Source organism: Ailuropoda melanoleuca, chromosome 5, assembly GCF_002007445.2.
Source record: "Ailuropoda melanoleuca isolate Jingjing chromosome 5, ASM200744v2, whole genome shotgun sequence".
In the NCBI taxonomy this organism is placed as follows: domain Eukaryota; kingdom Metazoa; phylum Chordata; class Mammalia; order Carnivora; family Ursidae; genus Ailuropoda; species Ailuropoda melanoleuca.
In genome coordinates this window covers 48726861-48742342 of record NC_048222.1, presented here as the reverse complement: position 1 = coordinate 48742342, position 15482 = coordinate 48726861, and the positions used below count along the sequence as shown (strand labels likewise).

General features: G+C 40.7%; 1 protein-coding gene across 1 annotated transcript in view; it reads right to left on the bottom strand.

Moving 5' to 3' along the window:
• The window catches only part of ALDH1A2 (aldehyde dehydrogenase 1 family member A2), a 135898-nt gene that overhangs the window by 112234 nt on the left and 8182 nt on the right, over positions 1–15482 (bottom strand). The window contains exons 2-4 of the mRNA XM_034660919.1: positions 7064–7229; positions 6465–6577; positions 4635–4686 (exon numbers count right to left, since the gene is read on the bottom strand). The gene's annotated coding sequence lies outside the window, so the exon portion shown is untranslated. The remainder of the gene's footprint in view (positions 1–4634; positions 4687–6464; positions 6578–7063; positions 7230–15482) is intronic.

Here is a 15482-nt window from a genome sequence, read left to right as displayed (position 1 = left end):
TTATGTTGAGGGTCAGCCCGAAGAGATCTTGCCTTAGATACTTTCCCTAACTAAAAATGCCTAACACTCAGTGCCTGGCTACTAACCAATAGTAGAAATAGACAAAAATATCGCATTTTAGTATTAGGTCTCTAGAAATAAATTCCAGCCTCTCAGCACCCAAAGTAACTACCCAAGATTACCAGAGTGAATTACCTCAGTTTAGGCAATAGAAAGATCTTAATTCACAATGGGATCTCAGAATGGCCAAAAATTGTGTTCTAGTAACAATCAAGGTTCATGAGATACAGGTCTTTTTTTTTTTTTTTTTTTTTTTTTGTAAGCCTTGGAGAGTTGGAGATACAACTGAGGAATAAAAAAATAAAGTCCCAGAATTAGCTGGGGAAAGAGGGAGAAGATAGTAGCAAGGGGGAATCAATGGTGCTCGGGGAACAATTCTGCCAACATGTTTTGCAAGGCACCATACTGGAGGCTAGATTACAAACAAAGTGGGTAGCCTATACCCTCAGTGTGCTGGAATCCCCTCCCCGCAGGGAGGTAGGTCACTGAGGGGGTGTGGGGAAAAGTTACAACAGAGCACCAGCCAGATGATCCGGGGGTCTGCTAAGGAAGAGGTTGGCCCTCTGGGAACGCTGGCCTTCGAGCTGGGCCATAAAAGGAGAGGTGAGGCACCCACAGGGGAGGAGAGGACAGAGTAGGTAGTAGAGTGCATAAGAGCAAAGGCATAGAAATGCGAGGGAGGGGGCATCGATGTGGCTGGTGGAGCAGCGGATGAGCCTGGCAAGGCAGTTGACTCAGGTTGTAAGGACCTTAATTCTTGAGACACTGAGAAGCCATGAAAAGATTCTGAGCATGAAAAAGGGAAATCTGTATAAATTACACTGATACATGAATATTGTCAGGAAGGTCTCTCACAAACTAGAAACCATTGAGCTATATTCTTCTCCAAGCATAAGACAGGGGTGTTCCCCTTTGACCCACCTCTTGCTTGCTAACTCTAGTTCTAGCACCATGGCTGGAAAAATTTCTCCCAGGGAAGAAGCAGTATGATGGGATCATTAGCATTTGTTACACAGTGACGTAGAGCAAATAAAGAGATTCCCTCTTCTCCAGGCAGGGAAAGGAGGATCTCTTAGCTTTTCCTCATAAATAGCTCCAAAAAGTCTAGTGCATTTTTTTTTTGTCCAATTCAAGATGGGGCACGAGATTGAGCAGAAAAGAACAGTGAATGATAATGACTTCTTCAGTGTACGTTTTCTTCATTTCTGTTTGCAGGACTTATTCTGCAGCTACTTACTGCCAGAACCTCTTTTCTCACATTCTTAGTATTTCCTTCGATTCTCTTTCTTTTACTCTCTCGTCCTATCATTTTCTCATTTCCTCTATAGAGTTCACCATAGTTAAAGCAGCCATCTTCCCCACAACTACCTTCAGATTTCTAGCATTTTGAAATTCACTCTTTTCCATGATTTGGTGAAGAAACATTTTTTTCCCACCCTTACAATGTTTCCTTCTTCCACCCTCTCCCATCTGTAATTATTCATTGTTTAGGATACATCTTGTTTATAAAACCCCTTGCACAAGGGAACACAAGCTACAGCGTGCTCTATTTCCTTGTGAAAACAATTTATTAGGCCTGGTGGAACCAATATCCTGGAGCTGTAGAGGCGAAAAATAAATTCTTGCCTCATATTTCCTCACCTAATAATAGAATGCAAAGTTGTAATTTTGAGGCACCCACTTTATGTGAAGATAGTTGTTGTTGTTGTTGTTGTTGTTTTTATTAAGGTATGAAACCATCGCAGTCTGGGCTTATTTTTAGTTTGTAGTTATGGAGGAACAAATTGAGAAACATGCTTTAGAAAATCAATGAAGGAAACTGAATGGAGCACAAAGATTCCTCCTCCCAGCCAAGGAACACTTTTGGTTTTGACAACAACAATGTCCAGCTTGAACTTCAAGCTTCCATGTTCAGGGGCTATTTCAGCCTCAGGTGGCCCAGCTTAATTGCCTTCCTGTTCCCATTACTAACCATGCTGACAGCCTACCTTTTCTAACAGATACACTTGCATTTTAATTTATCTGCAAAAATAAATCACACATTATAGCATTTCTCTCTTCCGGGTTAATTGAATCAGTTCCTTAAATGTCTCTAAGTCTAATGATTTAAAAGGAGCACATTGTTTGAAATATTTAAAAAATTAGGGCCCTTGGGTTGTATGCAGAATGATCTCAGAGCTTATTTCAGATATAAGTGTTTCCTAATGATCTCATTCATCTCAAACGGGATATGCTCAGCTACCTCATTTAAAATGTTTCCTGAAAACTCTAACAGGAAGGCTTAATGCAAAGTATATTTATAGAGAGATGGTATTTAATTTATTAACCAAAGCTTATACAGAGCGTTACATGTTTTTATCCGGAATGCTTAATGAAGTATTTTGGACCCCTTCTGAAAACTTTTATAAAACAAATTCACTTATATTTTTATTTAACGTGAATATTAACTTTTTATTTGGGATCTAAACACTCATTTAATTATCCTGTTCCTTCCAACATCTAGAAGAAAAGAGGCTGAGATTGTGGCATTTATTAACCATAAAAATTCTCTACATATTAAGTCCTGCATACCCCAGTGTGGCCTCTGGTCACTGTATTCTATGAAAAGGGGGTATTTATGGTTGCAGGGATTAGATTCCTAATTGGTTATGACTCCAAAAGTAATGTTTTGTTACAAAACATAGTTCTTTCCTTTTAAAATATATCCTCTACCTTTTGGGAGCCTCGAGAGACTATTTTAAAAGTGGAAACTAGATTTGTCTTTGTTGTAAAGCCCAGTTCCACCTCATTTATGTTTTAGAAGCTTCAATCTAGGGGCAGGATGAGCTCAGCACTTTATCGATAGTCACACTTAACAGGCACAGGGAGAAATTAAAATCCCAGCTCTGCCGCCTTCTCTGCCAGGCCTGAGGAAAAAGGCATTAGCTCCCCCTGCAGTTGATGGCATGCATGTGCAAACGAACACGAAATGTCGAATGCCCAAAGTTTGGATTTAGTGTCTTTTATCTGCTACTGATGAGAAATGTTTGGAGTTGTTACAGTTTTAATTTGAACTAGGCTGGAGGGGAAAAAGAAATCTCAGAATTCAGGCAAATTTCAAACTACAGTTAATTTAGGAGAGGGACTTTCATTAGAAAAGCTTTTGACTTTTAGAAACAGAATGATTTTGTTCATTAGCCGACAGTCCTGCTCGCACAGTAGTCTATGGCATGCGGTGTCCCCGAGCCAGTCACACGGGTGTGTCTCAGATGGGGAGCAACTATTTTTATCATGCTTGGTGAGGAAGAGTTACTAAAAAAAAAGAACCCCTTTGGCATGTCACTAAGTTAAGTTTGCTTCTGTGTTTTCCTTTCATGTTCCTTAATTTGCAGTTTTCCTTTCACTTTTAAAATTCTTCACATCTACACGTAACTCTTAACTGCTGCTGCTTACTTTAGGGCTCTCCCCATTCTTTTTTTTTAATAATATTTTTTATTATATTATGTTTGTCACCATACAGTACATCCCTGGTTTTTGATGTAAAGTTCGATGATTCATTAGTTGCGTATAACACCCAGTGCACCATGCAATACGTGCCCTCCTTACTACCCATTACCAGCCTATCCCATTCCCCCACCCCCCTCCCCTCTGAAGAAACAAACTGAAGGCTCTCCCATTCTTAAACATAGCTCCTTCCCCAAGTCCTTCTGCCCTTAGGCGGTCAGTCATCCAAAGGGTCTTTCTTCCTGTGGAATGGTCACGTGAACTTTGGTGATATTTGGGGCAGATCATGTTCACAAGAAGACGAGGCTCATTGAACAGTCATCGTCTCCCTCTTTTCCGTGCTAGAATGAGCCACTGAAACCCTTTTCACTTTAGATGTCTTGAAAACAGAGGGGGAGTGCCGCTTCTTTCTTCTCAACCACACAATTCAAGCTGTGAAAGACACAGGGCAAAACTGGGGGGCATTCAGAGCCGGGACATTGACATCCAAGGTGGGACAGCCCACCCCAAACTGCAGAGAACGGGTCTCCTGCTTCAGGCATACATAGTCCCCCTTCTAGGGCGTCTGTGACTCCCTGACTACTGGTGCTAAACATAGACTCTGTCCTCCCTCTCCCGGTCACAGAGGTCCTACTGAACAACTATTCCCTGACAGTACATTAAGAGCCAAGCATTGACATGGAGTCTCGAAAGAACAAAAAAGAAGCGTATGGGATGACAGCGGCTACGGACATGAAGCTATCCCAGGGCCGGATGAGACAGGAGAGCAGAAGCTGCGGTGCACAACGCGAGTGAAAGGCTGTGGCACACAGGGCACAACCTGTTTGCAAACCCCTTTGTCCACCTTTCCATGGGCCTCTAGGAGCTACGGGTGGGGGGGCATATGACACAAGCGGTAAAGATAACATCTCCCAAAACATGGCCCAAAAAAGAACTCCTTTGAAATCTTTTAGTGTGAAGCCAACTAATGTGATTGGAGAGGTTGGCTATTTGTAAAATTGCAATTCCCAAAAGCAAATACTCAGAGCCGAGATTCCTCCTACTTAAATCCAAGTTAAATGTTCTCAAGTATAAGACCTTTTGGTACAGACCTATCCAGAAGAGAAGGTAGAGGGACCAAGGACAGCTGAATTTTTTCCTCACCTAGGAAGAAAAGAAAGCACTACGTATGACATTAGGTCATGATTCTAATGGTTACATCTCTGCTATGGATTGATATTGCCACCTTACTCCTGCTTAGTTGGGATGATCAGACATTTCATGGAATGGTCCAGTGGTTTTCAACCCAGCTTCCAATTATAATCATGTCGCGAGCCTTAATGGAGGCCTGGTTCCACCTCCGAAGATTTCAGTTAGTCTAAGGTAGGGCCCAAGGCACTGCTATTTTAAACAAAACTTCCTGGTGTCTGTAAGACACAGCCAATTTTGAGAACCACTGGTTAACCCACAGAAGGTTAAATCTGTGGAGTTACTTGAATCCACTCTGCAACCTCTGGGTTGGAAAAGTGGATTCCATGCTTCCTACTCTGTAGTGCTCTTTGATTTGCTATTTTTAATTTACTATTTGAAAAACACATCAAGCCTCAAATGGATTGACCTTTCTGCTAATGTATTTCACCTAAATTAGCAGAGGCAATTAACTAATTTATATTGGAATTGTGCACTTTCCAGTTCACATTTATCAACTCTTAAATGCTCGATCTGGTGTTGCAGTTTAAATTTTTTATTATTACCCTTTAAATCTGAAGAAATGTCTTACATCTAATTAGCCAAACTTACATATTCAATTAATAGATTCATTATGGGCTAATGAATATGGAGGCAGCACGAGGGCAACATCTGCTTGCCAGTTGAAAGGACTCAAACTTTCTGCCATGAAAAAAGAAAAATCTGTTCTATAGCTAAAACAGCTTGAACTTTCGGTTTTCACATTTCTGCATGCTGTAATGCCCATAAGGAGTTTTAGGGGCCTACTAACACAGGAAAGACAATATATTGTCCAGAGATAACTGCTGTTCCAGAGAAATATGAGAATAAGAACTGCAAAAGAAATACACCTCTGCAGACCCTTTTTGATATAAAACCCATACAGGTCTAGATTTTCACCTCAAATTATTGAGGTTTTTCTAACCTGCATTTTTCATGAAAAATGCTTAAGAAAATAAACTCAATGGAAAAACGAATATCACAAATGAAACAAAATCTTTAACTTGCTGTAATATACTTTAGGATCGTTCCAAACTCATGTGACTTCATAGATTTAAAGATATGGCCAGACATTACCTTGGGAACTGGACATTTCAGTTATCAGTTATATTTGGAATCTAGATAATTCAGAGACCTAAAATGAATTTCCACAATATTTTCAATTATTGAAATTCTGGTTTTTTATTTCTCTAGCTATGAGAAAATTAGACATTTTTAGTAATCATGAAAAAGCCATGAGTTTCAGGAAAGGTGGCTGAGAGCTAGAATTCATGTGAAAGACTCTTTTTAGAGATGGCAAGATTGTGGGGAAAATAATCAGAAATCCCTTCCCAAGCACGTGTTAGGTCCCACGTCAGAGCAAGAATTAAACGAGTGACTTTGGACTCGTGTCTGCGATGTGACAGTAAGGGTATTTCAGGACATGTGCATGCTACCATACTGGGGCATTATAAATCTTTTTTTCTTTTTTCATTTTAGACTCCTTACATTCAAGCCGACACCTGGAATACGAAAAGACCATATTTCTTACTTTTAACGATAGAAGTGCACAGTCCCAATAATCCTTGCTATCGTATCAACTGCACATTTGTCAAATATTTTTAAAATGAATTACTGTGCTATTCCTTATGACTACTACTGATGGCCTCCTACGTGCCTAGCACTGGCCAGACTCCCTGGGGGTATGACAAGAAAATTATAAGGTCTGGTCATACCTCAAGGAATTAATAATTTGATCCTCATAAGAAAAATCTCTGTAAGTGACAACACATATACCCAGGCGAATAAGATTTACTGCATTTCAAAGGTGGTTTATCCTCTTCGGCATCTGGAAAAAAAAAAAAAAGTGCCTGTGTGAGTAAATGTTCCCCATGCTGCTCCCAGTAGAAGCAGCAGAGGAAAAAAGAAAAAGAAAAACCAAAAAAAAGGCCCCTGGTCTGCTCAGGGGGCCTGGAAGGAGAACACATAAGCAATACCTGAGTCAGAGGGATGTCAGAGGGGCACCCCTGCTATACAGGGCCCTGAAGTTACAAATACAAAAAGAACCAACTTAATAAAAATACCCAGGCGCCTTGGTCATTCAAGATCTGCCCCTCAGTGCTCGTAAGCCCTAAATATCCACTGTCACCACTAACACAGTTCAGGCCCCGAGGAAATGCTCCTTCTCATCTCTTGTCCTGTGTCCTGAAAACAAAAGACAGCACGCGTGCTGGAAGATTGATTGGCATGTCGAAGCATGGTCTTCGTGAGCGCACAGGGAGGTCTGAGCAGTGCAAGCGTGGAGGTGAGGAAAAGGACAAATGAGCTAGCTTACCAAGTCCTTTCTCTCCGACAGCATGAATGCAACAGGCTTCCAGCGTGCAAGCATTGTTGCCCGAGAGTGCCAAGTGTCCATTTTCTTGCTTCTCTTCATATTCCAGTAGATGGCTTTCATGGTAGTCACAAATTAACATGGTATTCTTATCAGGTGTATGCATTCACTGAGGAATATTTTGCAATATTAAACAATTTATAATACTTTAAAACATGTATGTATGTACGTCTAGACATAGCCTGCATTAAGTGTGATATTGATTCTTTATCTTGGCAACTAGATGGATATTAAACTCTAGAATTTCTAATAGTTTTATGTTTTTTAATTTTTAATTCCAGTATAGTTGACGTAGAGTGTCATACTAGTTTCAGGTGCACAATATAGAGATTCAGCACTTCCATACATCATCCAATGCTCATGGCAACACGTGCCCTCCTTCATCCCCATCATCTGTTTCACCCATCCTCCCCTTATCTCCCCTCTGGTAACCATCAGTTTGTTCTCTGTAGTTAAGAGTCTGTTTCTTGGTTTGTCTCTCTTTCTCTTTTTCCCCCCTTTGTTCATTAAATTCCACATTGGAGTGCAATCATATGGTATTTGTCTTTCTCTGACTGACTTATTTCACTTAGTATTATACTCTCTAACTCCATCTATGTCATTGCAAATGGGAAGATTTCATTCTTTTTTATGGCTGAATACTATTCAATTGTATGCACATACAACATCTTCTTTATCCATTCATCTATCAGTAGACACTTGGGCTGCTTCCATAATTTGGCTATTGTAAGTAATGCTTTTATAGACATAGAGGTGTATGTATCCCTTTAAATTCGTGTTTTTGTATTTTTTGGGTAAATATCCAGTAGCGTGATTACTGAATCATAGGGTAGTTCTATTTTTAACTTTTTGAGGAATCTCCATTCTGTTTTCCACAGTGACTGTACCAGTTTGAAAGCCCACCAACAGTGCAAGAGAGTCCCTTTTACTCTGTGTTTTTGATCTTAGGCGTTCTGATAGGTGTGAGGTGATAGCTCCTTGTAGTTTTAATTTGCATTTCCCTGATGATGAGCAATGTTGAGCATCTTTTCGTGTGTCTGTTGGCCATCAGTAGCTCTCTAGATCCATCCATGGATCCATCCATATTGTCACAAATGGCAAGATCTCATTCTTTTTTTATGGCTGAGTAATAAGCCATTGTTTATATACTACCTATTCTTTAACCATTCATCTATTGAGAGGCACTTGGGTTGTTTCCATATCTTGGCTATTATCATCAATACTGCAATAAACATAGGGGTGCATATATCTTTTTGAATTATTTTGTTTGTTTGTTTTCTCTGGGTAAATACCCAGTAGTGGAATTACTGGATCATAGGATATTTCTATTTTTAATTTTTTGAGGATCCTCCATCCTGTTTTCCGTGGTGGTTGCATCAATTTACATTCCCACCAACAGTGCACAGAGTTCCCTATTTCCATTTATTTGTCAGGATTTATTATTTCTTGTCTTTTTAATATTAACCATTCTGACAGGTGTGCAGTGATATTTCATTGTGGTTTTGATTTCCATTTCCTTGATGATTAGTGACATTGAACATCTTTGCATTTGTCTGTTGACCATCTGTATGTCTTCTTTGGAAAAATGTCTGTTCAAGTTCTCTGCCCATATTAAAATCAGATTATTTGGGGTTTTTTTGGTGTTGAGCTTTATAAATTCTTTATGTATTCTGGATAGTAACCCTTTCGGATATATCATTTGCAAATATCTTCTCCCATTCCTTAGGTTGCATTGTTGTTTCATTGGTGGTTTCCTTCGCTGTGCACAAGCTTTTGATTTTGGTATTTATTTTCATGATAATTTTTTGTTTGTTTACCTTATTTCAATATGGAAGGGGCACTGGATCAGAATTTAGGAAGCCTAAATTCTATCCTGAATATTCCCTTACTCGCTATGCTTTAACCATTGAAATGTACCCTGCTTTCCCCAATAGAAAATGTTTATGCTAATGTGAGTATACCCTCATGAGAAAATGCCAAAGTTTGTATTAGGAAATCTGCATTTTTTTTAAACCAAGGAAAACAATGTCAATTTTCTATGTTACAAAGCCGTTCTCAAAACTGTGGAATAGTGAATTAGGGTATAGTTGAGCTAAACAAGTTATGGTACAAGTGCAGTGTGATTATTACATTACACCTTCACAATCCAACAAAACTAACTACAGCACGGTTAGGAACTCAGGGCTCTAAAGATGCATAAACTGTTGCCTCAGATGAAAACTCTGTGTTCAAGCCAGCAGGGAGCGTAGTGGTGCTCTGACAGGTGTGCAGAGCTACAGAGATCAGAAGAGAAAGTTGTTAGGTCTCCGTGGGAACCAGAAGATGGCATTTGAGCTGTACGTACATGGTAGGGCACATAGGCAAGACTAGTATGGTGGCAGGAAGACTGGAGCAAATTTTGGAAAAGTGTTAACAGACCTGTAGATAAATGGTAAGGACATAGCCTAGAAGATAAGCTAAGAAATCTATTTAATAGAACAGCGAGCTAGAATAAAGTACCTCTTTCTTTGTCTCTGTCTTTGTCTCTCTCTCTCTTTCACACACACACCTCTTTACATGAGGATATTACCTGGGTTACATAGATGGTAGCAAATCCTAGAGAAGTGTGATGTGTAAGTTATTGCCCTTCAACATTGTAAATAGCCAGGCAAAACCAGAAAAAGGTCCAAAAGATCAATGCACAAATCAAAAGATTCCCAGATATGAGGGAAATTCCTAGGGTCATAGGAGGGGGAAGCAAGGTGATGAAAAGGAAAGGGTTGTGAGATGCCTGGAGGTGTTGCTAAGAAGGGGGTAAAAGTCACTTCCACCTCCTGGCTGTAATTCCTTGCAAGGTACAGGCTGGTCTCTGCGTTAACCCTCTCCTCCCCCAGTTCTGTATCTTCTAGCTCACTACCATTCTCCCTGTCCCGCCCTTTCTCTCACCTCTATGCCACTGCTTTGGTCCTGCTCTTCCCCATCTCTTGAATAGCATAGGTAGCTCTGCAAAGTCCTACACCGACAAGAATGAATTTCAGTTAAAGTGAAGTGATACCAGGTCAGTTCCTGTGGGATATGGGAAGCGGGAATGCTCTGAGCCACTGATAGGAAAAGAGGATGTTTGGACTATTATAATAATTTTGTCCTTACTGCTTCTGGCCTTGTACTGCCCTTCACATGGCTAATAGAGTGGCCTTTCCACATCTCATTTATCATCATGCTACTCTTCTCTATGGTGGCTTCAGTGCCTATAGGATGAAGCCCAAACTCCTTGATGTGGCCTTAGCTGATCAGAGCTGTGACTTTGGAGGGTTAATTATATAACCAAATGTGAGAGAAGTAGACCATTCATTCAAACCCAACAAGAGAACTTGAGGTCATCTAGTCTGGGCTTTCCTAAACTCCCCTCATCACTCATGAATATAACAGAATCCCAGGGTCCTTCCAGGCCCACTGGATCGGTTACCCAAGGAAGGGCCCAGGAGTCTGTGTGTTTAACAACCGGAGATCTCCCAGAGTATTCTTATCTTCAGGTGGTTTGGGGAAACAGTGAGAGAGCCCACCACCTTTTACAACAGATGAGGATAAGCCATATTCCAGAATGGAGGGACCCAAAAGCAGGAGAGCTGTGAATGAGACTCAAACCTCATGATTATGTCACCAAAGTGTCCATGCCAGAGCCTAATCTAAGGTCCACCTTGGGGCTTCTGGGAGTGTGTGATCCTGGTAGGTAGGGGCCGTTCTCCCACTCCCATCAGCCCTGTGGAGCTACAACAGCAGCCACTCTTGGGCATCAGTGGCTGTAGAAAGTACTAGAAGAGCAGGAGAAAGAGGAAATTCCTAGGCTGCATTCCCACTGACTTACTGAGATCAGGCGGAACACGTGATATTTTTGCCCCCAGCTTCTAGTTGCTCAGAAAGTGAGCAAGATTTGGCTGAAGGCAAAACTGTGAGTGCAGCAGACTTTGTTGCTGGTGTTTATAGCCTTCCCTTTTTGCTTTCTTTCCCGGCTTGTTAGTGTCCTCGCCACCTCATCCCCTCGGTGAGTCTTTGTTCTCAACCCTTTCTTCTCTAGATACATAGAAACGGCTTTGTTGTCATCAGCCATACTGTGACAGAGGCAGTGACTAGCTTTCACCGGGCATTTGTACTACCCAGCTTTCTCTCTCTTCATCTCTCTAAGGCTTAAAAAAGTAAATTATTTCAGACAGCAGTAGAAATAGAAAAAAAATAATTGCACTGGAAGGTCAAGGAAGCCACCTTGCCCTTGAAATGATAATTTTCCAAAGGTTGCCTTAAAGTTTTCTTCAGCCATTCAACTCACAGTTAGTGGGTGGAGCCCTTGTGTTAAGTAAGCACTGTGTTGAATATTTGGCAACCAGAAGAGAACACGGAAACATGGAGATAATAATAATAATAAATAATAGAGCTTGGTCTTTTTCTTTGACTTGCTCACAGTCTGGTGAGGATGAAAAGTCAACCAGATAACACTGTTAAGACAGAGATATGTGTAACATACATAAGATCCTAGGGAACAGAAGAGTTCACCTTCCTTGGGCTGAGACAAGAAGGCTTTACAGAGATGCTACACTTGAATTTGGACTTGAAGTGGAAGATTTTTACTAGAGAGTTAACATGGAGAAGGAAGGACATTCCAGGTATAAGGAATGGCATATACAAGGGTGCAGAGGCATGGAAAATTTGACATGTTCAAAGAAAAAAAAAAAACTAAACAAAACAGTCAGTTTGAGAAGTGTAGAGAGTGGCAAGGAATAGAAGGAAATAATGCTGAAAAGGTAGGTGGGAGGTGAAAGGTCTACCATGTCACAGACTGTATTTTTCAAGTGATACCATTTTTCAAAATGACTTCACTAATATATGTCCCATCCCAAAGGATCTACAATCCTCCATCCAGAGGTGAGGTCTTGGTTCCCTCTCCTTGAACCTGGGCTATCTTTATAACCTCCTTGACCAATAAGATGTGGCAGGAGTGATGCTGCATGACTTCCAAGGCTTCTTCTAAGGCTAGTTCATGGAAGACAATATGGCTTCCGCCCTGCCCGCCTTCTCTCCCTCCTTCTTTCTCTCTCTTCCTGCCTCCCTCCCTCTCTTTCTGGACCCTTGTCTTTGGAAGTCAGCATGTTGTGAGGATGGCCGGGTGAAATGGAGAAGCCAAGTGTGGGTGCTCTGGCCATGGCGCCCCAGCTAGGCCCCAGACGTGAGATGAACAGGCCTTCAGATGACTCCTGCCAGTGAGTCTTCTGGCGGGGACCGAGACATTGCAAAGCAGTAACAAACCACCCCTGCTGTATTCTGCCTGAATTTCTACGCACAGTGACCCTGAGGAACAATAAATGATTATTATCATTTTAAGCCACTTGGGTTTTAAGCCAGTGAAGGTGTTTTCATCAAGGAGGTGGTGTAAGAATTGCAAATTAGAAAGATAGCCCTGGTGCGATATGGAAATAGGTTGGTGGGGGAGGGGTGGTTTAGAGGCTGAGAAAACAGGAGACTATTACAGTTATCCAGACCAGAGGGAATGGTAGGGCAGGAAAGCACTTCATTTTTAAGGCAAACTTTCTAAATTTTAGTTTGGTTTAGGAACTCTGTTACTTTTATGTACCCAAATGGCGACAGTCAGTAAAGACAGCAAAATGTTTGACCTGATTCTCTTTCACTCTCCCTGAGCCCTGCCTTTTTATCTCCTTTCTTATATCCAGGTCCTAGAATTTTAGTCTATTTTCATGGTGCCCTCACTCCTTCCTAATGATGTCTCATGGCCAACAGCACACTTCTCCTAGCTGGTGTCTTCTCCTTGCTTACTGAAGGTCATGATGCCAGTCTTATAATCTAGAGTTTCTGTTGCCTCTAGCTCATGGGCATCTGGGTTCAGAGGAAACCTTAGTCCTGGAGGTCTGTAGGGGGCATGGAAGGATGTGTTTAGGGGAAAGAGGATCTCAACTGTAGCAGAGGGAGACCCTGGCTCTTTCAATATAGATAAGTGAAATATTGATAATCCTGAGACTTATATGATTTATACTATTGAGTCCTATTTTGACACCAAAGATGACTGTAAATACCGAAGAAGTAACGATGTGTTTCTTAATATATATTTGGTCATATAGTGTTCACTGTATGATATCATTCACCACTTAAAGAAAGACTCTTTAACCATTGCCAATTGTCAAGTATATATTGTAGAATGTGAAATCTAAGAGATATTTAGAAAAGCAGTACAAGCCAAAAATAAAATGAATTAAAATTTTTCTTGCACTTCATTTTGCTTCATTCTTCCTGTTAAATATTGGACTCATCTCTAAATTTATCTAGAAGTAGTTGGCAATAATATCTTACATGAGCTGTCATGCAATTTTATTCATTTTGTTAACATTTCTGTTTCAACTTTTTCAGAATTCCCCTATTGAGCAATTTCTTTCTGCCGGGATCTTTCATATTCACAACCTTACCCAATCCTCGCATTAAGTTCTTACAAAGTAGTATTTTATCTCTATTTTATAGTTAAGAAACCTTTCCTGATTTTAAGTTAAGCGACACGCTCAAGGTTAAATGGCTCTCAGCAATAAAGCAGGGCCCTGATGCTAAGTATTTGAGCTTTCAGATTCAGAATTCTTTTCACTGTGTACCAGAAAGTATATGATGGACTGAGGCCACATCTTTACAACGGCTGTCATCGAAGGCAAACTGCTTTTATTGGTTATGATCACTTAATTTGTTTTTATCCGCATAGTGACAAACTGACAGGTAGTACCCAAATCGTTGGTTAGATGTTCAGATCTGTGCTGCTAAGTCTTTTAATATGTGGTCAGTTTTACACGCCGTGTGTGAGCATCTGTCCCAGCACTCGATCGCTTTCCATTCCATTATGAGAATTTGTGGACATTTCTGGCACTAAAAAAATTAATCTCTTGAGCCAGCTGTTTAGAGTCAGATCCTAACTCTGCCTCTTGTTAGTTCTGTGACCTTAAGGAATTATTTAACCTCCCTGTGCCTTAGTTACTTCACCTTTGAAATGTAGATAACAACAGTGTGTATCTTGTGAGTTTGTGTTTAGGGTTAAATAAGTTAATGTAGATAAAGTTCTTAGAACATTGCCTGGAACATAGTAAATGCTATTTAAACGTTATCATTGTCATTATCATTATTATTATTATTATTATTATTATTATTATTATTACTATTACAATTCCAGGGACCTAAAGAAATCAGTATAGCAATTTAGTAGCACACATTATGTGTGGTTATGTGTGGATATGTATATAACTGGGTTTTTTTTTTCTTTCACAGTCTAATTTTCCAACCGAAATTTAAGAATCCCGTTGTCTGGAACTTGAAAAATCTCTCTCTCTTCAGTCCTCATGGTATCTAGACAAAATAAGTGATGACTTGTATCAGTTTGCTAGGGCTACCATAACAAAATGCCATCAACTGGTTGGCTTACACATAGAAATGTATTTTCCCCACAGTTCTGGAGGCTGGAAGTCCAAGATCGAGGCACCAGGAGGTTTGATTTTTTTCTGGGGTCTCTCTCCCTGGCTTGAAGGTAGCTGCCCTCTGGCTGCTTCTTCATATGGTTTTCTCTCTGTGTGAGCACATCCCCAGTATGTCTTTGTGCGTCCAAATTTCCTCTTCATATAAGGACACCAGTCGGATTGGATTAGTTTCTCATTTTCAGCTTTATCACCTCTTAAAAGCCTTATCTCCAAATATGGTTACATTCTGAGGTGAGTGGTTAGGACTTCAACATAGGAATGGGGCAGGGATGGGGGGAGGCATCGTGTGACTATTCGGATTATTTTATGTTAACGTGTCTACTGGGTGGGAGCTGTGGTCTCTTACTAGTATTATGTAAATCCCCAGAATTTCCCAAGGATATTGTCCCTGGCAGTTGGAGACTTGCATAGACTGCTGGTTGAAGTATGATAGCTTGTAAAATACTCTTGGGCATTCAGCTGGATTGCTGGGAAGGAAGGTAAGTGAGAAGTATAGCCACCCCTGAGAGTCCCCTCTGCGACTTGTCATTGACCTGCCAGGTGCTGCTATGCTTAAGTGACATAGAACCAGGTGGGACCCAGAAAGTGGATCTGCTGGAAAATGCCAAGATTGATCAGAGTATTTTCCCTGGGTTTACTTTGAAAGTTTTTGACCATTGAACTTGAAAATAGCTGTAACTTGGCTTTTTCAAGGAGGCAGTGCTAGAAGACTGGAGCAGAAAGAAAAGAGGGAGGTTGGAGGGAGCAGTTAATCATGTGCCCTTAGGGCAAGAAAACTCCAGGTTCACATCTCTTAGATCAGTCAGCCCTGGAGGCATCGGGTGGTTGACATGGTGGGACATGCTTGTGCATGGATGGGCGTAATCAAATAG